Here is a 27,981-nt window from a genome sequence, read left to right on the forward strand (position 1 = left end):
TTCTGGGATGCACGTTTTAGCATCGCTGAAATCAGAATGTGTCTTATAATCGATGGTATGTGGTAGTTAGGTAGTTTTTTCCTTGTTAATGTACATAATATAGTGGTGCATCATATAATTGATGATATCGATCCTTAGATTTGATGAAACATGATTTATTATCATCCCCAATCCTCAGATGAGAAAACCGAGGCTTGCCTTAGGTCACCAGCTTCAATGAGGCAGAGAGAGGGCTGAAATCTGGGCCTCCAGGCTTCTTACCCAGGGCCCTTTCCACTCACCCCAGATGAACTGCCTTTGCAGGGTTTGCTCACTAGGGAGAGGCAGGAGCTGAGGGGAGGGCCTTCCAGGGCCTTCCTCAGCAGCTAGTGAATCACCAGCCACCCTTCCTTGGAAAAGGACCTTGAAGATAGATTTTTTTCCCTCTCCAAATTCTCTGAAGACTGAAGTTCCTTAAGGACTAAGAAAACACTTGCCTCTCTTCCAGCGACTTTTCCTGGTAATTATCTTAGCTTCACTTTCCCTGAATTTCTGTTCTACTGTCCCATCTTTGGACTGGAGGCAGGCCCGCCCCTTGGCCCTTGGTCTGCCTGCCGCCTGGAGAACAGCTCCACCCGCTTCCTGCTTTGCTCAGTCCTGCTCTGAACTCACCCTTCTTTCCTCTACCTCGAATCACCTGTAGCAACTCTGCTTCTAGATGCCTCTATAACTCAGGCCACTGGCTCCAACCCCAGAGACATACATACGTACTCTCAGGTATCCAGCCTCCAGCCCCTTTGCTTTCTAAGTCAGAAGTCAGGGGAGAAAAATCAACCACGCCAGGCTTTCCTTTTGCCTCCCCAAGCCCTCATGTTGTCGGGCACACTCTCCTGCAAATCCTGCCCCACCTAGGCCTGGCAGAGCTGGAAATAGGGGACTGAGAGGGAGGAAAGTTCAGAGGCTGGACCCTGCCCATTATCTGCCGCACTTGCCAAGTTCACCCCCAGCCTGCCCCTATGCCTCAGTTTCCCCAACCTCCAAGGCTGGCGAGGCCGAAGTGGCCCATCAGCAGGAAAGCACAGAGGCAGCATCGGGCATTTAAATCCAAAGCTTTGCTAAAATGCACCCAGGCAGTGTTCAGGTTAGCGGGGACTGATAACACTCAAGGTTAAGCCAGGCTTTCAGATTCTTTTCTGTAAAATGAGGGTCTGGGACAGGATGATTGCTCAGATTCCATCCTACCAGCCCTGAGCTGCTATGATTCTGTCTCCCTCTGTCCAGAAAGCAAATGTGGGCTTTGTATGTGAGGTGCCCCTGTGTTCTCTGGGCATCGATTGGCCAGGAGCTGAGTGTGCAGTCCGCAGCCATGTGACCATGCCTGCTCACGCCGCTCGGGCGGCTGATCCTGTGTCTGGAGGTGCGGACCGACCTGGTCGGGGGTGGGGGGGCTTCTGCCATTCGTGCCCACGTTTGAGCCTCAGGGGAGAAAGCGCCAGCTCACACCTAGGGGTGGGCCCACCCCTCTGTGCACATCCATGCCAGCGCGTGCGGCCGCCAATCTGGTTTCCATCTTCTTCCAATAGGCAGCAGGGCTGGGGGAGACTGAGTGGAATATTAATTGTGCTTTTGCACATGGCTGAGCTCCATGAATGTGGTGGTAGGAGGGAGCAGCCTGAAGCTATGTGGGGAATGAGGGGCAAGCCACAAGAGTGGGGTTCCCTGGGGTTTATAGGCCTGTTCCAGGGGAGGCAGAGTCCTGAGACCCAAAAGGGTGGGTGGTGGGGGGAAGGAGAGAACTTTTGAGACCAAGGATCTGAGGACAGCAGGAAAGAATCTAGTGAGGTTTAGGGCAGTTCCAGCATTGGCCTTCCCCAGAGCCTGGTACATGGTAAGTATTTAATTAGCGTGTGCCGAAGGATTGAAGAGCTGACGGCTGTGTGCACGAAAGATCTCACAGATACTCCTTACCTGGGAGGAGACAGAGGACTGAGGAGGAAGGAAGGAAGGAAGGAAGGAAGGAAGGAAGGAAGGAAGGAAGGAAGGAAGGAAGGAAGGAAGGAAGGAAGGAAGGAAGGAAAGAAGGAAGGAAGAAAGGAAGGAAGGAAGGACAGACCTATTAAGCACCTACTATGTGCTGGCCACTCTAAGGATTGCCGTCAGGCATTTTATTCTATTTCAAACACACAAAAGCTCTAGAAGATAGCCTCATCTTCACTGTGCACACGCTCCTCCTCCCCAACTTGCCCCCTTTGGAAGGTCCAGGGGAGAGAGCTTCGTTGACTTCAGGACACAGAAAAGCGGGTTGCTTCTGAGCGGTGGGTCTATTTTGAATCTCATGGCCACTTTGGATTTTGTGTCTCATTGAATTTCCTTTATTTGGGCTGTCAGGAAGCTCAGAGGTGAATTTGCTGGGGCACACCTCTTGCAAGAGGATCTCACGGGTGGTGCATCTCACAAACTGACTGTGGCCCTGGCTTCATCTTAGGTCTTTATCCCCCTTTCTCTGTATCCTTTTTCCTCTATTAAAAGCTGTCTAATTCCCTTGTCTGCAGGGTTTCCCAAATATCTTTAATGTACCCTGAAGTGAGATAAGGTATAAATACAAAAATATTCTTACTTTTTTAGATGAAGAAGGTGAGGCTCAGAGAGGTTATGTTATTTGTCCAGGGTTACAGAGCTATTAAGCAAGAGAGTGGGAATGTGATCTTAGGTCTGTTTGACTTAATCTTTCCACTGTACCAGACTCTAGGACTGGACAAGTTGCCCAGTAATTGGGGGCTTTCTGGGGCATTGGAAGGAGCCTGGGGGCTTTGCAGACTCAACCCTTTAACTCTTGGTGGCCCTCATCCAGGCTCCTCTGCTTGAAGAGCAGGTCCACATCAGGGCTCCCATCCCATGTCATGCAGAGAGAGAGAGGACTTTGGGGGCCATGGGCATCCCCCATCCTCAGGGACCAGCCCCAGCTCCCATGGCTAAGCAGAACAAACAGAAAACCAGCAGAGCTGGCCTTGGCAATCACCAGTGAGAGCAAATATATATTCCAGATGCTCTGAGGAACATTTCTGGAGCCTCCAGAATTGAAGGGCGGACTAATTCCCTGGAGAAAATGAATGGATGTGGGCCCAGGGGAGCCACATTTTTTCTCAGCTCTATGGCAAGCAAGCACCAAGGATCCAAGGATCAGGGTGAGGGGCTCCAATGGTGTGTGTTCTGGGCGCTGATCCCTTGCTGCACCCCTTCAGGCCTGTCCATCTGGAGTCTGTCTCCCCTGGGGAGCCCGTGCATGAAGACTTAGGGATTCCCAGGGTCGGCCTTAACTTATCCATTAGTGAATTCAGTCCTTACATGAGCGGGCACCACACATGTGTTCCACAAACCTGGGGACTTCTGGGAAGGCACAAAGAATAAGTCTAATCGAGAATGGAAGGGGATGTTGTTCTGAGAGCTGAAGTGGAGAATGACAGTCTCTGGCAACCCAGGGGACCCTGGCAGAGCCACACAGTGACGTAGAGCCAATGAATAAAGACTCCGTCCCTCGGGCCTGTCCAGATGAGCCCTGGGGCCTCTAATGTGGGATGCCTGCAGACACTTGCATGCATGGCCCAGGGGAGAAATCATCACAGAAATAATGATTCTCACACACTGCCATATATTATGGTCCCATGGCCCTTCAATGCTCTGCCAATTTGCCATGAGGATCTCAATCTTCTGAATCCATAAATTGCCCCTATAAATCAATAAGATAAAGACCAAAAATCCGATAAATATACTGGCAAAAAAATATGAACAGTGGGTCTGGTACATTTATACAATAACATTTATCACGTTTCCGGATCTATGCTAAGCATTTCCTATGCCTTTTCTTATTTAAGCCTCGTTTAAGCCTTATCACACCCCTTGGAGGCAGATACCAGGATTATCCTGTTTTCCTGAGGCTCACACAGTGACTTGGTCCGATGTCATAGTCTGTACTTACAGAAGTACCGCTTGGGATGACAGCCACCCCAGACTGGGACCCAAGGCCTCAGGAAAATATGGCAGGGCCTGGGGAGGGAAAGTGAAGGAGGGGCTGCCAGCTGAGGTGAGATCCTTTCTACCTAGCAACTTGGGAAAAAGCCTAGAACCCCCAATATCCAGGCAGATGGCTTTTGAGGGTTTTTTTTTTTTTTTGTCTTTTTGAATTTGTTGAATAGATAATATGTCATGGAACTCAAAACATAAAAAAAGGAATACAATGAGAGTTAATCCTCCCATCCCTATACCCTCCATCCTCACCACTACGTTCCCACCCTTTAACCAACGTATAATCAATTTAATTACTTCCTTGGGCATCTTCTTTGGGGTGTGTATGTGTGTGTATGCGTATGTATCCATATATTTTTTAGAGAGAGTGGTGGGGAGGGGCAGAGGGAGACAGAGAATCCTAGGCACGCTCCATGCTCAGTGTGGAGCCCGACGCGGGGCTCGATCTCACGATCCTGACATCAAAACCTGAGCCGAAATCAAGAGTCGGACACTTAACCAACGGAGCCCCCAGGTGCCCCATCTCTTTCTCTTTTTTAACTGAAAAGAGGATTATTATATACATTGTTCTATATCTTTTCCCCCCTATTTTATCTGTTTTGGAGATCTGCCTATATTAGGACATAGAGAACTTCCTCATTCTTTTTTTTTTTAATAGCTGCATAGCTACCCACTGTATGACCGTACCTTAATTTATTTACCTGTCCCCAAATGATGGACATCTGGATTATTGCCAAGTTTTTACTATCACAAACAATGCAGTAATGATAGCCTTGTTCAAGCACTGTATATCTGTAGGGTAAATTCTCAGGCATGGGATTACTGGGTCAAAGAGAATATGCATTTGTAATGTCAATAGATATTGTCAACTAGTTCATATCAATTTACACCCCCAAGCAGCAATATATGACAGTGCTGATTTCTCTACAGTCTTTCAAATAGAGGATATTAGTAAACTTTTGAATGGTTTCCAGCTTGCATTTCTCTTCTATTAGTGAGGCTGAGAGTCATTTTAGATGCCCTAGAACACTTTATGTTTCCTTTTCTGTAGACTCTGTTCATATTCTTTGACCTTTTAAAAATTAGTGGTTGGTCTTGTCTTATTGATTTTTAGAAGCTCTTTACATGTTAGGGAGATTGTGCTATGATTTATAGGAGCAGTGAGGCCACAATTGGCATCCCCTCTGGGAAAGGCAGTAGAGGTAGATTCTTCCCCACACCTCCACCCTCCCATCCAAACTCAGTCATTTATTCAATGAGCATTTATTGAGTACCTCTTGAGAGCTAGGCTCTGTGCTTAGGCATCAGAGACCAGAGGAAGAGACAAAGCCCTTAGGTTGCTCAAAGTCCAGTGGGGTCTCGGATCTGTGATCAGACAGGTTGTACGGCAGTGTGAGATGAACTGTAGTTCAGGGATTCAGAATGAGTGCTTCAGGGCAAGGAGAGAGGAAGCAAAAGCCTCTGCCTCCAAGTAGACTCTGACATTTGTCTCCATCTGGGGCTGGCTTAGAGCTGCCAAGGCTTTGCCGGCCTCCCTGCTCCTTGTGGGTTCGGCCCTCACACCCTGATTGCCGAAATGCTCTGCTCCAGGAAGATGGCTCTTCTCAGTACATATTTACAGAATGCTTCCTGCATGCGACTTCCTTCCCTGCCCCTTGCTGGTCCTCACCATCTCATTCTATCCTGTCTTGCATCACTTACCACCTGTTGCTGGTTTGCATTCCTCCACTGCCCAGAGGATTGTAATCTCCTCGATGGCAAGATGGTAGACTTTCCTCTGGGTCCCCTCTCCAAAGGCTTGTTGGATGATGGATTGTCAGATGGCGTGTTGGCTGTTAGGGAAGCTGGAAATCACGGCTCCCCTGCATTGGGGTGTGCATGGGGGGCAGGTGAGATGGGAACACTTGGGCACAGGAATGGGTGATATGCCAGGCTGAAACCCCAGCATCAGGGCCCATCCAGAAAAGGGTTAAGCTTGCTGGAGTTTTGTATATGAAATGGCACCAGGAAAAAAAAAATGTGCAGACTAGCAATTGAGCCCTGTCTCATCCTGGTTCAAATGACATTGTCTGAGCTTCCCCAGCCTCGCCTCCTGCACTAATTACAGACCTTCCTGGGGAGGAAGACTGGGGCCAGGAGGTCTTCATTACAGGCTCCTTTGCTGGAGGGAGCAAACCCCAATGACCGAACCCAATGACCAAAAAAACTCTCTTGAAGAGAGGCCCGGGGTTTCCTCCGATGCACCTCCCTGCTGCTGCCTGGCTGGGAAAGGGTTAAGAAGTAGGCACGGACTGGAGGAACAGGCCAAAGTGTAATGCCAGACCCAGGCTGAGCTACCCATCCCCTCCCCCCCCTGCTGCTCCACTGCTCCACTGCCTAGGCTTGGGCCCCCCTCCTGCCTCTTGCCCCCCAAGATGGCTGCTGCCAGGGCTGTGTCAGGGCCCCCCCTCTGTGGTCGCCTGCCTGCTGCCTCTCCCTGTGGCCTGTGGAGACCTCGCCTGCCTTCTTTAATCTTCCATTTATCTTGAGGCCTCGCCCCTCTGGAGATTGGCTTTGATGTGGTGCCTGCTGGGGGGGGGGGGGTGGGAATCAAGGGTTTCTGAGGCCTGGGCTGGACTCTGCCCACTGCCCCCAGCCCAGGTGGGGCCCAGAGGTCTCCTGGCCATCGGCGCGAGACCCTGAGGGTGATCCCTGCAGACAAGAGGGCAAGAGTTTTGGTTCTTGATCTTCAGGCACATGAAGGGGCTGCTACTTGGGCCCCAAACTGGACGACTGGACTCAGAAGCAAGAGTGTTGTTACCACACTGTGTAGTTTATTCTTACACCTGTCTCCCCCACTGCTCCCCCATCGACTCCCCAATGATAACAGCAATAGCAAAAAAATAACAGCATTATGGTGTGCCAATGAAGTGCCGGGTACCAGGTTAAGCATCTTCCATTTATAACATAATTAATCCTTATAGCTATGTGCTATAGGTATCATTTTAAAGGGGAGGAAACAGGATGATTGATATATTCCTGTTCATAAAAATTTACTGAGTTCCTACTATGCGCCAGGCACTGTTCTAGGCCCTGAGGGTGTAGTAGTAAACACAGTGCGCACATTCCTCCCCTTCTGTACCAGTAGGTCGTAAACAAACGGTCAAATACACATAGTATCATGTCATATAATATGAAGACAGTACTTTCAAGAAAAGTATAGGGCCATCATTTTGGACTCAGTGGTGTCCTCCCGTGTGAAGACACAGAGACGTGGGCAGCAGGAGGGAGTTCGCTCTGTGACAATCTGGGGGAAACCGTGTCCGGGAGAGGGAAGAGAAGGTGTGAAGGTTGGACGTTGGAGGTGGGAGGTCCTTGTTTTGCTGCGGGCACAGCCAGGAGGCCAGTGGGACGGGAGGTGGACAGTGATAGGAAGAGAGCTGGGTAAGGGAGCGGGAGCTGGGTCATGCGGGGTACTGCTGAGTGTGATGGGAGGGTTTGATCTAATTTGTGTTGTTGTTTTTTTATGATTTTATTTATTTATTTGACAGAGAGAGAGAGAGTGCAGAAGCAGGCAAAGTGGCAGGCAGAGGGAGAGGGAGAAGCAGACTTCCCCCTAAGCAGGGAGCCCGATGTGGGACTTGATCCCAGGACCCTGGGATCATGACCCAAGCCGAAGGCAGACGCTTAACCGACTGAGCCCCCCAGGCGCCCCTAGATATTGAATCAGAGACTCAGACTAAGTCGCGGAGGCTAACACCTAGCTCAGGCTCACCCAGCTAGTCGGTGACACTGAGGTTCAAACCTTGGGGATAGACAAGGCTATCATCTCCCACAAGAGGCTGGGGCTGTGGCTCATTCCCCTCGGCATCCCCTGTGCCCCGCAGAAGGCCTGGCACAGACTAAATGCTAGCAAATGCCTGGGGAATGACGGGTCAGTTCCAGAACTTCCACTGACCAGGTGGTGGTGGTGGTGGTTGGGCAAGTCAGTTAAATTTCTCTGAGTCTCAGTTTGTCCATCTGGAAATTGGGGAGAGAACAATATATCTGTCTTGCCCAGAGGACCACATGGGGGGGGGGGGAATCCAGGAGACCTGGTGTGCAGAAGGGCGAGGGGTGGTGTGAAGTGTCCGAAAATGCTCTGCGGTCTGATTTCATCAGTCCTTACTCCCTGATGGCTCTTGACATGATCACTGAGGGGTGCACATGTGTCCTTGTAACTGTGTGTCCTGCCCACGGGGCCAGGCATGTATGTCCATGTCACCCGACGTAGGTATGTGTGAGCCTACGTATATACGTCTGTTTACCTGTGTTGACGGCACCTGGAGGGCAGCTGCCTTGGTCTGGCTCTCTGTGGGAGCTTGGGCTCCGGAGCTGGGGCAGAGGGAGTGGAAGACACAGACACAGAGGGCCTCCCTCTACCTCCGTCCATATCGTGGTCCCTGGAATTCCCATAGCTCCTGCACCCTCTGTCCCGGCTCATCGTGAAAAGTGAGGGAATTGTCCGAATACCTGTCATTCTATCCCACCTGTCTGTGGGCCCCTGGGGGCCAGGGCTACTCCAGGGAGCAACACGGTATCTGCTGGATGATTGGTGCTTAGTAAGCAATGGATGGATGAACAGATGGATGGTCCCTGGTCTCTGGAATCAGAAGGGCCTGGAGCTAGAGGGCTTCGGGACTCTATTTGAACCAAGTCACTCCTCCTATCTGGGCCTCAGTACCCTTTTCTAGAAATGAGATTTTTGTCTTCATTCATTCCTTCATTCATTCACAGTCCTCCCTTGTGAATGTTAGGGTACTGTCGTATGTTCTGGGCATGCAGACATTATTGAGAATCAGGGCTGCCCTCAGGAAGCTGAAAGGTGTCACAGCCGTGGGTCGCAAGAATTGCGACGTCAAGTTGCTCAGAGGAGGGAGTGGCCAGCTCTGCATCCGAGGGGAGGACAGGGAGATTTCCTGGTACATGGGGTCCTTGATGGGGGTCTTGGGAGGATAAGCAAGTGTTTGCCCTTTCTGGGCCAAGGGGATAGCATGCCAAAGATCCTGGAGGTACGACAGAGCCTGGCACCCTAGGAGAGTGCTGACACTGGGGTACCGGCCAAAACTTATCAAGGCCGGCGGGGCGTGGTGGGCGACAGGGCTGGAGAGGGCAGCCAAGGGCTAGATCATTCGAGGCCTAGGCCCCTCCAAGGAATTCTAAGAGTTACCCTGAAGGTAAATGGAAACACTGGCAGATTTTGAGGGGAGAAAAATAGCATGATCGGGATGCATTTTCAATAAACCGCTCTGCTGTGGTGTGGGCAATAGATCGGAGGTGAGTAAGACTAGAACCAGCCAGTGGAGTTAGGAGGCTTTTGCGGTTCTATCCAAGAGGGGGAATATAAGGGCCTGAACCAAAGTTAACAATAGCCCAGTTATCCAGGGCTGACTATATGCCAGTCCGGCTCTACGTTAAACATTTGCAAATATTATCGCCATTTCATCCTCAGAGCCACCCTGTGAGTAGGTGCTATTATGATTACCTCTTCCCCTGCAGGGGTTCTGGTTAAAGGGGCTCCATCACCCCCAGGGAGAAACCCCCCCGTCCCAGGGCACTGCTGGTGTATACACATGGGGGGTAGGGGAGGTGGGTCAGCCAGCACGGTCATCTCAAGGCCAGACCCTGGCCCTCACTTGCCTCTCTCCTTGGGCTCTGAGGCCTGCCATACCAGGGTGGGGAAGCATCCCCCGAAGGAGTCTGGCCCTCGGGTCCGAGCTGAGCAAATGGGATCTGCTTCCTATTAAGAGGTTTCCGACTGGCCTGGCCATGTGGCTTCCCTTTGTGCTTCCTCTCCTGGGCCAGTTTGAAATGCCGGCCTCCCCCACTTACCTCTGTGGACTTTCCCAGGCCCGGTAGCCAGCTGGGCTGACTGACGTCAGGACACGGGGGGCCGGCGAGCGTGCTGAATCGCCCCCGCCCTCAGTGGACGCCCCAGCCTCTACCTGCGTGTTGCTTTGTCCTTCACAGGTCAGGGCGTTGGTTTTCTTTTTAAATAAATAAAGCTGAACCTGACTCACAACTCAAGAGAGGCTGCAGCTCTCCTCAGAGCCATGAGCATCACCATGGTAACTGCTCCATCCACGAAACACTTGAAAATGTAGTTATCAACAGTGACACTGCCTCTTCCTTCTGGCCTCCTAGCAGCCCTGGGCTGCACAGTTCTCGGATCTTCGGTGCCAGGTGAATGGCCCGGGGCTATGCCTGGCTCCCCAGAAAAGCAGGGAGTTGAGGTCCCCACTCCTGCTGACCTGCTTGTTGCTTGCACGTCCTTCTGGAAGGCCCTGAGAAAACCTCTTTCATGCTGGGGCAGGCACTAGGGGTATGACAGGAAGCCCGCAATTTGGAGTCATGAGTCTGTAGCTTCATCCATGATTTCTATTGGGACGATAAGATTGTGTGGCAGGTGCAGCTTGCAGAGAGGATAAGCCTAGAATTGAGATGAACATAAGGATGATAGCAATAATAATAGCCATGTATTGAATGCCTACCACCTGAGCCAGGCAGCATATAAGATGCTTTCTATACCTTGTCTCCAGTCCTTTGCTGGAATTACCTACCTAGAGGCAGTTGTAATTAGTTTAATAATATCTAGTATTTATTGAGTGCAGAGACATACTGCTAAGCACTGATGTTTATTCCCACGTGGGAAGCACTACGATTCTTCCCATTTTACAAATGGGAAAATCAAGTCTTAGGGAAGTTAAATACTTTCCCTGAGGTCACTCAGCTATGGAAGGATGGAACTGTTATTTGGGTTCAGGTGTGTCTGACAGGTGTCCTCATTATTTTGTTACAGCTTAACGCTCAATCAAGCCTCAAGCCACATACTGAGCAGATGGAGGCTCCAGGTTTGCCTGGTTTAAGAGACTTCCTCCAAACGCCTTGACTGATAGTCCTCCGCTAAAATGGTTTCTGATCAGGGTGCCTGGGTGGCTCAGTTGTTAAGCGTCTGCCTTCAGCTCAGGTCATGATTCCAGGATCCTGGGATGGAGCTCCGTATCGGGCTCCCTGCTCATTGGGAAGCCTGCTTCTCCCCTTCCCACTCCCCTTGCCTGCATTCCCTCTCTCGCTGTGTCTCTCTCTGTCAAATAAATAAATAAAATCTTAAAAAAAAAAAAAAGGTTCCTGATCATACTCATCAGTCACCTGGGGAGACTGAAAGAAATGCAGATTCTAGGCCCACCAACGTGAATTGCATCAGGTATTTGGGTGTGGGCCTGAGGATTCTGTATTTGAGGCAACGCTGCAGGCTGAACTCTAATATCTGAAAATTTAGACTTCCTGGAGAGTAGGGACCATGTCTTCTCTGAGACATCCCCAGGGACTGGCAGAGGGCATGGCCCTGAGAAGGGACACAAAAAGCACTGGTTGAACTTGAATAAAGAATGAATTGGCGGGCGCCTTCGGCTCAGGTCATGATCCCAGGGTCCTGGGATCGAGCCCTGCATTGGGCTCCCTGCTGCTTTTCCCGCTCCCTCTGCCCCTCCCCCTGCTCTCGCTCTCTCAAATGAATAAATAAAATCTTAAAAAAAAAAATGAATTGGGCCCATCAAGTCCCCTTGCCTCTCCAGGACCAGGTCCACCCCTGGCTCCTGAGAGTCCCCAGTCTCCTCCCACTCACTCCCTAGCCCCAGCCCGCAGCCCCCCACGTCCCCCAACCCATCTTCCTCCTGCCCAGGGCAGAACTGTCCAGCAGGTTCTGCCCGCCACCCCAGCGGCCCCCCTCCCCTGGACTTCCTCTGCAAGGGGAACTGAGGGGTATACCTGTTGCCAAAAAGCTTCATTTTTTTTGCAGAAATAAACTCAGACCCATAAGCCAGCTTTCAAGGCAGATACTACCCTGACTCCTCAGCAAAATGTCATTGGTGGGCAACCCCAGGGTGTAGAGGAAAGATTGGGATCTCTTCCTCTGACAAGTTTTAACCATAGAAGAGCCTTATTTGTCAGAGCAAAACACCCAAATATCAAGTAAGAAGGCACTGGATCTATAAGTAATGTTACCTGCGTATTATGGAATATGAAGCAGCCATTAAAAATGGAAGGATATTTAATGATGTGGTCAAACATTCACCAAAAAAAGAAAAAAATGGGATATACAACTAGGTGCCCTGGAAATATGTTTGTAAAATGTGGCAGAGATGCCAGTTAGCCCCCCAAAATCTGTTCTTCCCTTTTTCTATAGTAATAAAAGCTCTATTCAGATAAATCCCATTTCCTGGGGGTGGCGGGATGGGACTTAGTTCTGGCTAGCGTGGTATAAGCAGGCGTGATGCATGTGAATTCTAGGAAGCATCCTTCGAGGAGACAGGGCTCTCTCTTCTTTGCTGCTTCTTCCTCCACTGGCGGTCTTGGGTCACTAGTGGAAGGCATGCGCTGACGATGGAGAACCCCAGGTAGAAGGGGCCTGAGTCCCTGATGGTCACGGGGCTACTGTACCAGCCTGGGCTGCTTACTTCTGGACATCAGTTCCTAGAGAGAGAAATGAACATGTTTAAGCCACTGTTCCTTTGGGTCTTCTGTCATTTGTAGCTGAAACAATTCTAATCAATGTCAGATGTATTGTTAAGTAAACAACAAAATGTAAGTTAAAAATAATATGAATCATAGGATTCTGATTTTATTGTAAAATGTGTGTTTCTATATATTTACCTGCATACCTAAAAATGTGGACAGCACGATTAAACACGAAAATGTTAGCAAGGGTTATTTCAGCGGGGTGAGGCTGCAAGGATATTATGTGTTCATTTGTTTGCTTGTCTGTATTTTCTAACTTTTCCACAACAAAAGTGTACTACTTTTCAGGTAGGAAAAAATAAATAAGTGGTGTAAATGGTATGATCCTAATGGGATCAATGTGGATCCTAATCATAAGAAATATACCTTACTCATGATTACATGGGAAAAAAACTGAAACAAAAAGAAGTGCACTAAAGTAAAGATTAAGATCCAAGGGCATGGGAAACTGCTCAAAATATATTATGAAGGGGAAAAAAGGTTATTAAACAGTATAATTCCATTTTGGGGGGTAAAAAGAATAAAATGAACCTAAAATAAGTACAATGTTATATGTCAATTATATTTTAATTAAAAAAAGAAAGAATAGGGCACCTGGGTGGCTCAGTCGGTTAAGCGTCTGCCTTCGGCCGAGCCCCGTGTTGGGATTGCTGCTCAGCGGGGTATCTACTTCTCCCTCTCCCTCTGCCCCTACCCCGCTGTTTGTGCTCTCTCTCTCTCTCAAATAGATACATAAAATCTTAAAAAAAAAAAAAAAAGCATAAAAGGACATGAATACATGCTAGAAAAAGGACCAGAAGGAGATAAGCCGATAGATAAATGGTCTGGTTCCAGAGGAGAGATTCTGGTGATTCTTATTTTTCTACCTTTTGGCATTTCGTGAATTTTTCCCCAATAAAGCTGTATGAATCTTATTGACTTAAAAGTATTTTTATTTACAGGTGCCTGGCTGGCTCAGTCAGCAGAGCATGCAACTCTCGATCTTGGGGTTGTGAGTTCGAGCCCCACGGTGGGTGTAGAGATTACTTAAAAATAAAATCTTAAAAAAAATGTTTTTATTGAGAGCAATTTTAACAATACAAAAAAAGATGTTGCAAAGAACAATAAAAATGATTAATATTTGGTTATACTTAATTTCTGTCTTTGTTTTTAAGAAACAAGGAGTAACAGGAAAGCCCTCCTTACAGACGTCTATCAGGATCCTGAAAAAACATTTAAATGTGAGAGCACTTGCCCTGGGTGGGATGGCTGGGGGGGTGGGGCGGGGGGGCGCTGTGGGAGGGCAGGAGAGAAGCAGCACTCAGGGACTTTGACTTCCTTCTACCTTCAGCTGAGGGTTTGGCTCTAAGTGCCTATTTCCAGGACGGAGGTGGCCTGGGTGCGAGGGTGTCAGATTTGCCTGGCACTTCCTCTGGAACATTCAGCAGCAGGCAGGGCTGGAAGAGGAGGGTTCCGGTGAAGCGCTTCCCTCCCGAGGTCAGTTGGTGCCCAACTGGTGTTTACAAAGAGGGTGGGGCCCCAGGCGCAGGGCTCTGAGGCCTTTGCTCTCAGGGGAGCTGGCTCATGGCAGGCCACAAGCAAAGAGTGGCAAAACCACTGTCTCCTGCAAAGCTCAGAAGCCGGGCCGCAGCTGGGAGGATGCTGGGAAATGAGGGGCCTGAAGCTAGGTGGTAAAGTGGTCAGTGGAGGTTAAGGAGATCCAGAAGGAAGCAGGGAAAAAGGGACGGGACAGGAGCATTCACACTGACTGCACCTATTACCATGGGTAGTTATTATCTTCATTTTCCAGGAGAGCTCTGAAAGAGGCTCAGAAGGATTGGGTCACACCAGGCCCAGGCCTCATGGCTCCTGGACTGAGGTCCAGGCGGAAATTCAGGTGAGCCCAAGGTTCATGCTCCTCACACCATACCGGGTTGTGTCCCATGGGGCAATTATGAGAGAGCCATTCTGTGTCGCTCAGAGTCTGGGGCAAGGCGTGGGGGGATGTGGAGGTTGATTTTCAGGAGGCAGTGGGATCTGGGGATGAAGTGCTCTGAGACAGCCTGTCCTCACTTGGCGTGAGTCGCCCCCTCTGGCTTGGGGGGCTCAGAGAGGCTGATAAGGTCTGAACTGATTTTGGAGAAGAGTTTGCCAGTGTCCTTTCTTCTTGACTTTGTGGAGACCTGAGGCCTCCAGGCCCATAGCCAGCTTTCCAGGAAAATATTAGAGTGTCCCCCTGGGAACTGAGGTGGGGAAGAAAGCGGAGCCACCCAGCCGTTCACACCTCACTTACCGAATGCACAGTCCTCCCTGATTCTCTCCTGGGCCAAGGTGGAGGTTAGACTGGTGTGTCCACGTGCATGTATACACACACACACACACACACACGTGCACGAGTCCATACAAACATCAGCAGAGGCAGCCTCCTAGTGGACCATCCTTTTCAGCCTTGCCCTTGTCTCTAACATCTGGCACACCGCCCGAAGGCGGAACAGGCCCGGAGGCCCACGCCAGGTCATGGGCGGGCTCGGCAAGCAATCCGTTTCCCTACTTCCTTGACTCAAATGCCAGGGCCAGTGCCCTCTCGATGTCAGAGCCATGGGCAGTGAGACACATTAAATCATCCTGGGGAGGCTGGAGGCTTCTATCAGATGAAGTTGGTTGAAATTCTGGCTCTGCCACATTCGGCTATCCGACCCTGGGCGGCTTTCTTAACCTGAGAGGTTCAATGCCTTTATCAAATGGGGATGTGTTGGTTGGTGGTGATAACAGATACCACCTCCTCTTCCAGTGGCTGGAGGGGGAGTGAGGAGTAAGCCCGAGAGCGCACAGGTGGTGTTGGGGTGCTGTGCGTAGAGCCTGGCATACGGCAAACACCCAGTGGCAGCGCCTAATGCTTGTGTGGCCCTTGGCCTCTCCCACCCCCAGCCCCATTTAGTGATCCAGTCTTCAGTCTGGAGTGGCAGGGGAGGTCCCAAACCTCTTCCATCCCCTTCTTAGGCATGGAGTATTCCTTTGTTCAGGACCGTGTTGCCTACCACACCTGAGGACCAGCAGGAGGGAGAACTGTGGTTGAGTCTGAGGTACCAGAGCGATGGGTGCCAGTCCTTCGGGCAGGGAGACCAGCAGGTGGCCCCGTGATGCATCACCCCCAATCCTGCTGCTTCCCCGTTTGACAGCCCCACACTGGCTGTGACTGTATCTCTTCTGTCCCTGCTCTCCAAAGATCCTCACAGGTTGTGGATTCTTTCTTCTAGTCCTGCCCAGGCTGTTCTTCACAACAATGATGAACGCAGCTCCCAGTTACTTACCTCAGTGTCCCCACAATGCAGACGAGGACACTGAAACCCAAAGGGTCAAGCGACTCGGTCATCATGGAGAAAGTGACCCACCTGAGACTGTACTGAGGCTGGGAAGACGTGAGTGGCAGAATGGACCCTGCTGGGTAGGAAGACATTCTTCTGCACACTCAGACCCCATCGGTTGCTCCTGGTTTGGGATCCATGGGGTCCCGCTGGGGGCTGCTCAGTTCTGCTCATAGTCAGCTAACCTGGTGCTCAAGGGGATAGGATAGGATAGGCTTCGACTCTCCTTCATGCCCAGGAGTTGCCTGCTTGCTATGGTCTGAATGTTTGTGTCCCCCCTCAAATTCATATGTTGAAATCCTAATGCCCAATGTGATGAGGTTAGAAGTTGGGCCTTTGGGAGATGCTCAGGTCAAGAGGGTGGAACCCTTTGAATGGGATTAGTACCCCTATACAAGAGACCCCGTGGAGCTGCTTTGCCCTTCTACCACGTGTGGACATAACAAGAAGTTGGCAAGGTGTGATTCGAAAGAGGGCTTTCACCAGAACCCAACCCATATAGGCACCCTGATTTTGGGAGTCGAGCCTCTGGAACGGTGAGAAATAAATTTGTTTATGAGCCACCCAGTCTGTGGTCTTGTGTCATAGTGGCCCCAGCAGACCAAGGCACTGCTGCTCAGCCCGCCTGGGGTAGGAGGTGAGGACCCGGTCTGGGTGAGGTCCACTCAGGAGCGAGAATGGCTGGCAGTGCGGAAAGAGGGTGTGGGAGTGGGGAGGCAAGTGAGTTAGCAGCTATGGAGAACTGCCACAACCTCTGAGGCTGGAAACTCACAGGGAGGAGGGGTTGGTAGAGAGCTCAGGGCTGGGGCTGCCCACTGGGAGCTAGGGCCAAGGAGGAGGCTGTGGCCAGAGTTGCTGCCTGAAGCTGGGGGTCTGGAGAAACACCCAGACTTCTCTCCTCTTCCTGCCCCCCTTCCTCCGGCACCTTTCGCTGGGTGAACCTAGTCAGAAGCCAGTTAGCAGGGGAGTCTGTCATATGACATTTGCCCTCTGAGATGTTGAACAGAACAGAGAAAGTAAGGAACAGATGTGATAGCAAATGATAAGCAAGCAAGCAGGATAGCGGGTGGGCAAGCTCCTGATGCTGATGACCATACTCCCCCTTATGAAGAGGACTTCTGCTCGCTACTGGTTGGGTCCAGTGGAGCTGGCCACCCTCCTTATATCTGACTGAGACTGCCTAGTGGTCTTCGTTTGCCTTGTCCTTCACTTCAGTGACTGCCTTTCTCTCTGGTCCTAAGTTCTTCCCCATCAGCATTGCCCTCACAGGGCTGGGGTCTTACTGTGCCCTTCCCCCTTGCCAGCCCAACTTAGAAGACCAGAGAAGATGCTGCCAAGAGTCTCCCACCAAACACTCTGGTTAAGAACCTGAGGTCCGATCCAGCTCTGTGGCTTTCTGACTCCAACCACGCAATTTCGCCTTCTCAGCCTCAGTCTGCTTATCTGTGAAATGGGACTAGCAACAATACCTCCCTGCAGAACTGCTGTGAAGATAAAATAAGCTAATGCAAGTAGAGTGCTGAGCACAGGGCTCAGCTCTTAATGAGTGTCCTATAAATGGCAACTTCAAAAAGCATGGGAAGGAACAGTTGGGAGTCACCATAGACTCGGGAGGAAGCACCTCTGGACCCTCAAGGTCCTGGCTGCCAGGGTCCATTACTAGTCATTTTCCTTGAGATCTAAGTCTCCCACATTCCAGGGGGCTGAGTAATGGGACAGCTCTTTCCCCGGTCTCATGAAGTTCTCAAGGCTAGAAGGAGGCCTGCATGTGTTGCCTGGAACTGGCTTGCATGCCCATTCTGAGCAGCACTAACGGCAGTGGGAGGGTTGGGCAGTGGGCACAGGAAGCTGAGTGTCCTCACCACAGGACCTACTGAATGTCTGAGCATTGCAAGGCCCCCTCCCCGCTGCCTGCCAGTGTTTCTGGTCTCATCTGGAAGGACAACGCTGTGACGGTCCAGGCCCTCCCGAGGCCTTTATCTTTTGTGCTTGGGGCTGGAGGTCTAGTAGCCAATCAAAAATCTCTTAGGTTGGGGCGCCTGGGTGGCTCAGTCGGTTGAGCGACTGCCTTCGGCTCAGGTCATGATCCTGGAGTCCCGGGATCGAGTCCTGCATCGGGCTCCCTGCTCAGCAGGGAGTCTGCTTCTCCCTCTGACCCTCCTCCCTCTCATGCTCTCTGTCTCTCATTCTCTCTCTCTCAAATAAATAAAATATTAAAAAAAAAAAATCTCTTAGGCTTAGTATAGTATTAGAGTATCATGGGCCTTCAGAGCTTGAAAAGACGTCGAACAGAACCCTAGGCTTGTTAGTGCTGGAAGGGGCCTCCTGTGGGACCACAGGGAATTGGGGCAGGAGCCCAGGGGGACCTTCAGTAGACTGTACATGGCTAGTGCTAGATGGGTCTTCAGTCCGAGCACAGAATGACTCCTTCAGAACGAGCCTCAGGCAGAGCCATAGGACATGAGTACGGGACAATGTGCTAGATGTAGCTGATTCAACTCTCTCATTTTATAGCGGAATCCTCAGCTCCCTGTATAAGTAGCTAGTTGGGGGGGGGAGGTTCCGAGAAGAATTTGCCAGACATGAGGTCCACGTGAGTACTTTAGGGGTTTAGGCTGGCGCAGAGAGAAAGAAGATTGCTTACAGCTTCTATGGGGGTAGTCATTACAGGTAAGAGAAGAAAAATAACAATGGAGCATTTATTCCACAAGTGTTTATTGACTCCTGTGTGAGGCCCAGCAGGGATGGGACGAGGAGTGAGACCCCGTAAGGTAAGATGTGACAGAAAACCAACCCAAGCTGGCTTAGAAAAACGGACATTTGTCGGCTCGCCTAACCAGAGGCGCAGAGGCAGGGCCTCAAATACAGAAGAGTAAGCAAAATAGAAATTTATGTCACTTTCTATCCTATAAGAGTTCAGAGAAAAGTCATCCAAGATCGAGAGAAGGGCTCCGCCATCCTCCACATGTGGCGTCCCTCCCTGGGTCCAGGGAGACTGCTTTCATTTCTATCATCTTCTAGGCAGGGGGAAGCACATGCACAATCCTTCTGACGGCACAGCTTAGAAGCGGTACAATCATTCTGCCCACAGTCTGTGGTGAGACCTTAAACTCAAGGCCACAGCAAGCTACAAGGGAGGCTGGGAAATGTAGCTTTTACGAGGCAGCCATCTGCTTGGCCCAAAATCAGGAGTTCTATTATTAAAGAAGGTGACTGTTGATATTGGGAAACCAGAAAAGCCTCGACTGCACATTGATTAGTTTAGGCCCAAGTGCTTGAACCAATTCTTGGAAAGGGCAAGTGGGCCAACCCCTGGAGCCGGGCATGGGGTCAGCTTCCACTGAGGCACATGGGCTTGCGTAAGCCTTTGGACTCTGGGTCTGTTTGTTCAGCGGCTTAGCTTGTACGCTAAATAATACACCGTGCCTTGCATTTCTTTGGCTTCTTTTAGGAAGGGAGAGAATGGGTGTTGGGTAGTCAACCAGCAGGGAACACTACATGACCTGCCTTGGAGGCCCTCTGACTCTGGGTCAGGGAAGGGACGTCTTTAAACAGATAACTATGGGTCAACGTGACAAATGGTAAACTAGCAGCTATATATAAATCCCAATGAAAACAGAGGGAAGAATTAAGAGAAGGCTGCTAAGAAGGGATAGGAGAGTATAATGAGTTCATTTTGTCTGCGTCTCAAAGGATAGGTGGGAATTCCCCCAATTATTTTGGTTGGGGAAGGACAATTCTGACAAAGAGAACAGCCAACTCGCAGAGCTGTGGGGGCACACGGGGTGTGGCTCGTGGCCTGGTGTGGCTGGAGAGTGGGAGGGAGGTATGCTGGGAGCAGGGAACGAAGAGCGCCCAAAAGTCACGAAAGTCACAGGAGGAAACAGCCTGTCTGACAGGCCTCTGGAAGCCATGCAGGGTTTCTTAACCCAGCAGAGATGTGGGCTTTGTCTCTGTCTTTCTCTGAGGTAGAGACTGGAGGATGACTCGTTAGGAAGCTATTTCACAAATTCGGCTGAGTAATGAAGAGAGCCTGCATCGGGGTTGTGGTGCTGGGAAGGGAGACAAGGAGCTGGGATGACAGGGAGCCTGGGGGTAGGACTAACAGAACTTGGTAGCTGGGTGGTTGAGGGGGTTGACCGGGAACAAGGAGGGGGTTAAGTATGGCTAAACATGATCCTAAGTTTATATGCTTGTACTAGAAATCCAGAGAAGGAGTACAGGAGAAGCAAGTTTGGGGATGAGAGGAGAGGATGACTTCCCACCGTCTGAAGCCTGCTCCATGACAGGCTTCTTTGGGATCCTTGGATACACAACATTCTCTCTTAACTCAGGGCTTCTGAACACTCTGTCCCTACTCCGCAAAACATTCCCTCACCCTCAAATCTCCAACTGGCTAATTCCTCATTCCCTCCAAGAGCCCTTCTTGACCCCCCCACCTAGGTGACAAACCCTCTTTGAAAAAGAGAAATGGTATGCCATTTCTTCTCTTTACGTGCCTCTCGCTCAGGGTTGTTTAACGTCCGTCTTCCCTGTCTCAGCCTGTCAGATCCATGAAGACAGGGGCCATGTCTGTCTGTTTGCCCTTCCTTCTCAACACCTTGTATGGTGTCTGGAACCCCATAGGCACTCATGCTGGGTTCCAAGTATTCAACACTTGTCATTGGAAATAGGAGTTGGCTAATAGTTTTTATCCAGGCCCACTGAGATGTGATGCAAGGCAATGAGGCCACCATGGGGACCGGTGGTGTGATCGGTTTATAGACCTGGATCACTCTAGACCAGTGGTTCTCAACCAGGGGCAATTTTTGCCTCCCAAGGACATTTGGCATGTCTAGAGACATTTTTGATAGTCATGACTCTGTGTGTGTGTGTTTTTTTTTTACTGGCATCTAGAGGCTAGAGGCCAGGGATCTTGCTAAGCATCCTACAGTGCACCAGACAGCCCCCCATAACTAAGACTTATGCAGCCCAACATGCCAATAGAGCTGACACTGAGAAATCCCACTCTAGAGACTGGTGAGCCAACTGGATGGTTAAGTTCCCATCTGGCCTGCTGGTTGCTATGGCCCAACTGAAGGAGAGCAAGATAAGTTTAGCGGCTATCATAAGAAATATGGACTTGTGATGTGCAGCCAGGAACCACCTTGGATTGGGCCTCAGTCAAAGGTCCCAAAACCCTGGGCAGTTTCCCCTTAACTGAACTCCCGGCCATAGCCCAACAGACCAGCCTGGCACTCGCCCCTCTCTGACTCACTCCTTTGGGTTTCTCTTGCTCTTTGGTGGAAGCGGCCACCACACTCTCTTCCCACCCCATCTGCCTCACTGATTATTTTCAGCTTGGCTTGCAGAGGCCCAACACTGCAATTACACCCCAACCTCAATGGCTCCTTCTGAAAATAACATTTGGGTCGAAGAAAACCTCAGTCTGGTGGGCTGGATTTTATACTAAACAGTTAAAGAGTGGGTGTGGGCATGGGGGTTGAGAGGGGGACAAGGGAGTGGCACAATGGTACAATTAAAAGAAGAATCTGGAAGAAGGCGAAGGAAGAGGAAGTGAAGAGAGGGAAGGGGTGGCGGTGGTAAGGGCAGTCGCAGGAAGAAAATCTACCTCCTGGGCAGGGGTCAGCCATCTTTTAGAAGTCTTATGCCAAGTCTTCATTTATGCCTCTAATTGAAGGTTTTGTTTCTGAAATAACTTGCCCCCCCCCCCCCCCGCCCCATCACTGAGGCCTGGGAAATTCATGTCTGCTTGGGGCCAGAAGAATTAGTCTATGGGCATACCAATCTTTATCCAAGCTAGTGGCCAGATTTTCCAACCCTGAAATAGGAGCCACATGGTTTGACATAGGATTTTTGTTCTCTTTCCAGGTGAGAATAGCAGTCTGGGAAATGTAGTTTCACGATGCTCGTAGGTGGAATTTCCATGGTCAGTGCAGAAGAGTGGACAGGACCTTTAAAGTAGGGATTCTCACGGATATCATGAGAGATTTATGGGTTGCTTTTAGTTCTGAGGAGAGAAGGAAACCGTTGAAAGAGACCTCCATCCTACCTGCCCAGGGGGAGGGGGGTGGAGATGTAGGGGGTGAGGAAAGAAAGAACTTGGAAGCACTTTTGGAATTCCAAAGGAGGCAGACAGATTTAAAAAGGCCGTATGAGGTGAGATTTGGGGAAATAGGAGAGTTCCACACGGTAGTTAAAAGCTCTGTTCTGGAGTCAGACCGACTTAGGTTCAAATCCAGACTATACTAACCACCTGGGTGATCTCCAGCGGTAACTTAGCTGTTTTGGAGAGTCCAACAGTGCAGGCTCTAGAGCGAGGCTAGTAAGGATTTGCATCCTGGCTCTGTGATCTTTGGCAAAGGTATTTCACTTCTGTGTGCCTCCCATTTTCCCTTTGTAAAATGGAAGGGTATATATCAGGACCCAAACCTTCTCACAGCACCACTTCTAAGGTGTCCTAAGGCCAGAGAATAAAGTGCTTAGTTCAGTGCCTGGGACATTGACAATCACTCAACATATGTTAGCTCTTTTTTATTACCTCTGGAGTTTTTCTCCAAATGCAGTAGGCAAGAAACTTTTAGCTAACATACACATTTTTTTTTATTCGAATAGTTCTGAATTTATTTTCAAGTGTATTAAAATATATGACTAACATATCAAACTGTGGTTTTGCTAATGTTATTGCTTAGGGCAAGACTATGTAGAAAAAGGGAATCGATTTAAAGTTAATTTAGAGAATAAGGAGAGTTAATAAAAGAAGTCAATTAAAAATATATAATATAGATGGAATGTGGGTATGGAAGAAAACCATGCAGGCAATACCTGAGTGGCTGAAAAAATCGGAAAATAATCCACGATACTTTCTGCTAATAAAACCTTCTAAGGCACATGGATGGAGAAATGAGGCAGGAAGAAAACGATCAAGACGATATCAGAACGTTGCCTTTACCCCCCTCTGTAACCACTGTTGTTCCCTTTTTGAGAAATCCGTAGGAGGGCACGGACAAGCGAGGCCTGACGCCCTAATGAGGTCTTGGAACCCCGATAGCTTTGTGGCTTGCGGGGGCTCGGGGAAGGCAGGCAGAATCCAAAGGCCCAGCTCGGGAAACCGAAAGCCAACTCCCCAAGTTCTCTCTCCCGCCGCGTTTAGGGAGATTCAGGCCTCTCTGATTTTTTTTGGATCACTGGGTCAATCAGTCAGCCAAGGCCTCGGGAGAAGTTTAATTAAGCTCAGATCGCCGGCGCTAGCCGCCAAAGGTCTCCCTGCCCGCCCGCTCCCCCCCCCCCCCCGCACATCTGGTGAAAAGCTTCTCCCCCGCCCGCCCAGGCGGGGCCGCAGCCCGCGCATGCGCGTCGGCAGGGCGCCCAGCGCCCCGCGGCAGGCTCGGCTTCCAGAACCGAGCGTTGCAAACTGTTGCATCAGACAGCAAGCAGCCGGCCGGGCAGCCAGGGTTTCTAGGAAGATAGGAAGGGTTGGAGATCCTCTGTGGTCGAATGCGAGCGGGGGCTGTCCCTCACGGTGTTTACACGCTGGTAACACGGGCCCCTGAAAGCTCAAGCTTGCGCCAGTCCGGGGAGGGCCTTAGCCACAGGTGAAATTCGCTTAACCCCACTGCCTCGGCCCCCACCCCACGGCCCCAGCTGGACCAACAGAACTGGACTCCGTCTGCTCTATTAATGGCATGGGCCCTAAAGGAATGAGCTGGGTCTGATTTCTCTTCCCAAGTACAAGAATGCCCCTGAGGAATTTCTCACTCTGTGAAAGTGCAAAACTAATTTCCCCAGACAAGAGCTGTTGCCGGTTCCCAAAAGGGCTTGGAAAGACCCCAGCAGGAATGCTCAGGGGTTCCAAAGCTCTTCACCCCAGCTGCTGGACATGCAGACACTGACCACCAAGAACGTCTTGGTGGGTGGACACACGTCCTTCACAGATAGGCCTTCTTTTTAGAGTATCTCAGGCCCCTGTGTATGGAGATTTTGGACATCAGCCAGAGAATGCACAACCACCAGGAACTCACAGACACAGCACAAATGTAACAGTTCTCTAGATTCAAGTGGCTCTGCAACTCAGGTAAGGGAAGAGTTTTCCTCACTACTCCCTCATTCTTCTGGTCCCTGGGCCTCTGCCTTCCTCAAGGGGAGAGAAAATGATGCTGTAGCTAGCTAGCAGGGATGGGACAGTCTTGGGCGGGGGGGTCAGTGAGAAACTCAAGAAGAATGAATATGATTTGGAATCTACTCTCTAAAGGGATTTCCAGGGCCCTCATCTGAATTCTGTGGTTCAACGTTCTTTTTTTTTTTTTTGGAATGGGTGAAGACCAAGTCATTGAGTATTAATGGATTTTCCAAAAAGACAAAAACTGACAATGTATACCTTAAGCATTCTGTCTTTACTAGAGTGTTGATGTTGAAAACCTATTCCATCTGAATAATCTGGAAAGCTAAAACAGGGCTAGTGTTCTTCCTTCCCCTCATTATTTTGAATAACTCAATCCCAACGTTCAATAACAAAATGACCTGAAAGACTCAGCATTATCTGACATATCCACTTGCCAGCCAGTTACTGTTGTTTGTTTAAGCCAACATTTTCCTTTGAATGGTGGGGTATTATGGCACTACGGGATTTTGTTGTTGTTGTAACCGATGCTTCATAAATATGGCCCAAGCTATTAAGGTTGTCCACAATGATCATATGAACTGAAGGCATGCCATCTAGGAAAGGGTAGGAAGGAGTGTGGGCAAGTGCATTTCCAGGCCTTGCTTCTGAGGGTATATCTCAGGACCCAAACCTCCTGCCCAATGAATGTCACCAAGGTGGTATCCTGGGGTCACAGGGCGTGGTCTCCCGGAGCTGCCAGGAGCTATCCAGAATGTCAGATATGTCTGAGCGATAGTCCCCACCTAGAGAAGCAAGTCATTGACTATTGTGGGGCCTCTCCAGGCATGAAAGTTGGAGCCCCGAGGTCAGGAGCTGAGTAGGAACTGGAGAAAGTGAGCTCTTGAGCTCATGTTAAGTTCTCTGTTGTACCCACAACACTTACGCATAGTGGGCTGTCAATGCATGTTTGTAGAATGAATGCCCTGAAAAAATGAGGGAAGGAGCAGAGAGAGGTAATGTCAGAGAAGTCCAAGAATTTTGCAAGAGGCCTCCGGGGATGCCCAGGGCTCTTTTGTGTTGGGCAAAGAGAGTCCTTGTAGTTCAAAGACAGGGCAAGAGAATCAGAACCGTGAAGTGACAGGTCTCCTGAGGTCCCTTCTGCCTCAGGTTCCCTGTTTGGAAAGGCCTCCAGTCAGTGATTCTATTTAACCAAGCCTAGTGACATCATCATCCATAACAGTTGCCTCACATTGACTCAGTTCCCAGAGAGAAATTCTGGGAAAGTAAGGGGTCTTAGGGAGGGTGTGTGACTAAGACCCAGGGGACAGGAAAATCCCCTAGAAGCCACACTCTAAAACCATAAGCAAAGTGGCGGCCTGGATGGTTAGATGATGCAGGCACACACCAAAAGCATGATTCGTTTTCCACATTTCTTGGGCACTCACCGATTCTAGACACTATACAGAGCCCAACCCCAGACAAAGCTCCCGTTCTAAGGGCTTATGATCTAAATTCCTTGTGGAAAGTCTGTCTTTCAAATGTTTAAAGCACCTCATTCAATCCTCATTTCCACTTCAAGTCATGCACCTCCTTCCTGAGAAACCCACCAAGTTTGAAATTCATAGCTGGCCTTCCTTCTGTTTTTTTGCTATTTATGTGCCAATTTAAAGGGTGGGGAGAGCTACGTTAATTTAAAAATAAAACACAAATAGCAAAATGAGTCTTGGTTAAAGTAAAAAAAACACAGAAGGCATTTTTTTTTTCCCCTCTCATATTTTTCAGATTTTCCTAGAACCACCTTTATTTCCTCAGAGCCCAGTCATAGAAAGTGAGTGGGCCTCTCTGGATGCTCTTCCAAGCAAAAGCTACAAGCCTTATTCCTATTCTCCTCTCATTGAACCTTTAGGTTTTCTTTTTCTTTTTCAGACATTTGAGAGAGCAATTGAAGCCCCTAATTCACATGTGGTATTTCTAAGCACTCTTAGAGTAGATTTTGGTTTGTTTTTGGTCGGTTTGTATCTTACCTCCTCTGTTCAGTTGGATCAGCTTGTACATTCCGGTGATGGGAGCATGGCATTAAAGTTAGATCCTCCTGGTGGATGCCCAGATTGCCATTTACCAGTCTTGTGGCCTCTTCTATCAAAAGGAGAATAATGGTATACTCCTCTCAGGGCTGTCATGAGGATTAAGGAGTCAAGACACATAAAGGGCTCAGCACAGAACAGGCTCTTAAGACACTGTAGCTATTAAAAATAGATCCTTTCAACCAATCTGCTCCTTCCTTAAACAAGCCCCTCCTCCTGTTTCGGGCGAAGAAAATTAGTTATCTATTCCAAGTCGATGATTTATCCCCATTTTACATCACCAAAGCGCCCGTGAGAAGGGGAGACAAAGCCGAGGTTGACCTGCAAACACCTGAGCCTTTTAGTGGAATGGAATCAGTGTTGCCTTTCAGCAAGAGGCGACCAAATCAGCGGTGCAGGGACTTGGGGAAGCCTTGAAGGCCCACGGTGGGATAACAGGACCACAGAAAATGGGGGAGAGTGATCAGGAAAAGCAGGCTCAGGGGTGAGATGAGGGGCCAGAGGGGTGCCAGTCGCCAGGCAAGAAGGATTCCCACTGGGGGCTGGGGGGGGGGGGGGGCGGGCGGTTCTGAGTCCAAGCGTCCGCAGGCGGAGGCTGCCGGCCCCGGGGTCTGTTGACCATGGGACCCGAGGCGCGTGCGACAGCGCCCTCTGCCGGCCGCGCGGAGCAAGCCGCCAGCCCCGCCGCTCTGCAGGTGGGACCAGGGATCCCTCCCGCTGCCTCCGCCCCCGCTCCATCCCTTCTGAGGACCGCGCGGCCGGGTCCCGACCGGATTCCGGGACACGCGTCCCTATCAGACGCCTGCGGGCTGAGCAGAGATGATGCTCGTAAACATCCGATACACCCGGGGATCGGAGGCCGCGGGAACCCACCCAAACCCCGCAGAGGCTGCGCCTCTTGGGACCCGGGGCCAAAGCCTCCTGGGCTGTCGGAGGTGGTTTGGAAGTGGCATCACCTGTGGCCAAGACCGCGGGTTCTGCGGACAGAGAGGAGCCCTGGGTTCGCTTTCTGCCTCATCCATTTTCCAGCTAGGTGACCTTGGGCAAGGTACTTAAATTTCCATGTGCCTTAGTTTCCTCATCTTTAAGATGGAGAGAATGATCCCCGACCTTATGGGTTGACATGAGGATTACATGGGATCAGACAGCCTGGGTTGGAATTCTGGCACTGACATCAGCTAGCTGTGTGCCTGGGGCAAATTACTTAACCTCTCCGTGCCCCGGTTTCCTTAAAATAGGGATAATAACGGTACTTACCTCCGAGGGTTGTTGCCTGCAAAACGCTTAACACAGTGCCTGGCACAGAGTAAGCGCTCAATAAATGGTGGCTCTTATGGTTGTTGTCGTTATTATTGTTCTTAAGAGCGCTGAGCACACGAGCAGAACTCTAGCGGGCTGCTATTATTAGTCTCTTTCTTGGGTCCGGCTATTTCTTTCCGGGCATTGTTAAAATCTTTTACCATGCGGTCGCGTCCTTATCAGTAGCCGAAGGACAGCCGGCCTTCCTGAGATTGGAAAAATCGAGGTTCCCCTGGAGGAGGGCCAAGGACGCGGCCGCGGGCTGCAAGGACCGGGACCTCCCCGGGGGACACCCGCGCCACGCCGCCGCCGCCCGTGCCTCCATTAGCGCGCTCAGAGCCGCAGTGACGTCGCCAGGTCCCGGCGGTGGGGAGGCGCGGCGCGGGGAGGCGCGGCCTGGGCACGCGGGGAGCCTGGGGGTGCCGGGGCGGGGGGTGGCCGGGATGGCAACCCGGCTGCAGGAGACGTCCGGGGCCGCGCGGTGCCCTGCTGTCCTCGGCGGCTTCGGCCGAGGCAGCCCGGGTCGCTGCGGGAAGTCCGCGGCCGGGGTCGGCTGACCAACCGGCGCTCCCCCCGCCCCCGGCCTGCCCGCGCCGTGCGCCATCAGGCTCCGCCT

General features: G+C 50.6%; 1 protein-coding gene and 2 long non-coding RNA genes across 6 annotated transcripts in view; 2 read left to right on the plus strand and 1 right to left on the minus strand.

Annotated features, from left to right (window-relative positions):
- On the plus strand, window positions 1–16,441 carry LOC123857192 (uncharacterized). 4 transcript variants are annotated; one of them, XR_010406882.1, is made up of 5 exons: window positions 1–499; window positions 13,479–13,546; window positions 13,692–13,757; window positions 14,327–14,413; window positions 15,774–16,441. It is a non-coding gene; the product is annotated as an uncharacterized LOC123857192 (long non-coding RNA). The 4 variants fall into 4 exon arrangements; XR_008507460.2 differs by having other exon boundaries at window positions 13,479–13,757; XR_010406883.1 differs by lacking the exon at window positions 13,479–13,546.
- LOC123857191 (uncharacterized) lies at window positions 10,436–27,981 on the minus strand. Its single transcript, XR_006793806.3, has 4 exons — window positions 27,324–27,981; window positions 26,007–26,118; window positions 12,025–12,492; window positions 10,436–10,450 (listed from the first exon to the last, which is right to left on the minus strand). It is a non-coding gene; the product is annotated as an uncharacterized LOC123857191 (long non-coding RNA).
- Window positions 23,309–27,981, plus strand: part of PHF21A (PHD finger protein 21A) — a 285,197-nt gene continuing 280,524 nt past the window's right edge. The window contains exon 1 of the mRNA XM_064576561.1: window positions 23,309–23,955. The gene's annotated coding sequence lies outside the window, so the exon portion shown is untranslated. The remainder of the gene's footprint in view (window positions 23,956–27,981) is intronic.

The sequence above is a fragment of the Mirounga angustirostris genome, unplaced genomic scaffold (genome assembly GCF_029215605.1).
Source record: "Mirounga angustirostris isolate CCGP_5_RB_7025 unplaced genomic scaffold, mMirAng1.0.hap1 SCAF_13, whole genome shotgun sequence".
NCBI lineage: Eukaryota > Metazoa > Chordata > Mammalia > Carnivora > Phocidae > Mirounga > Mirounga angustirostris.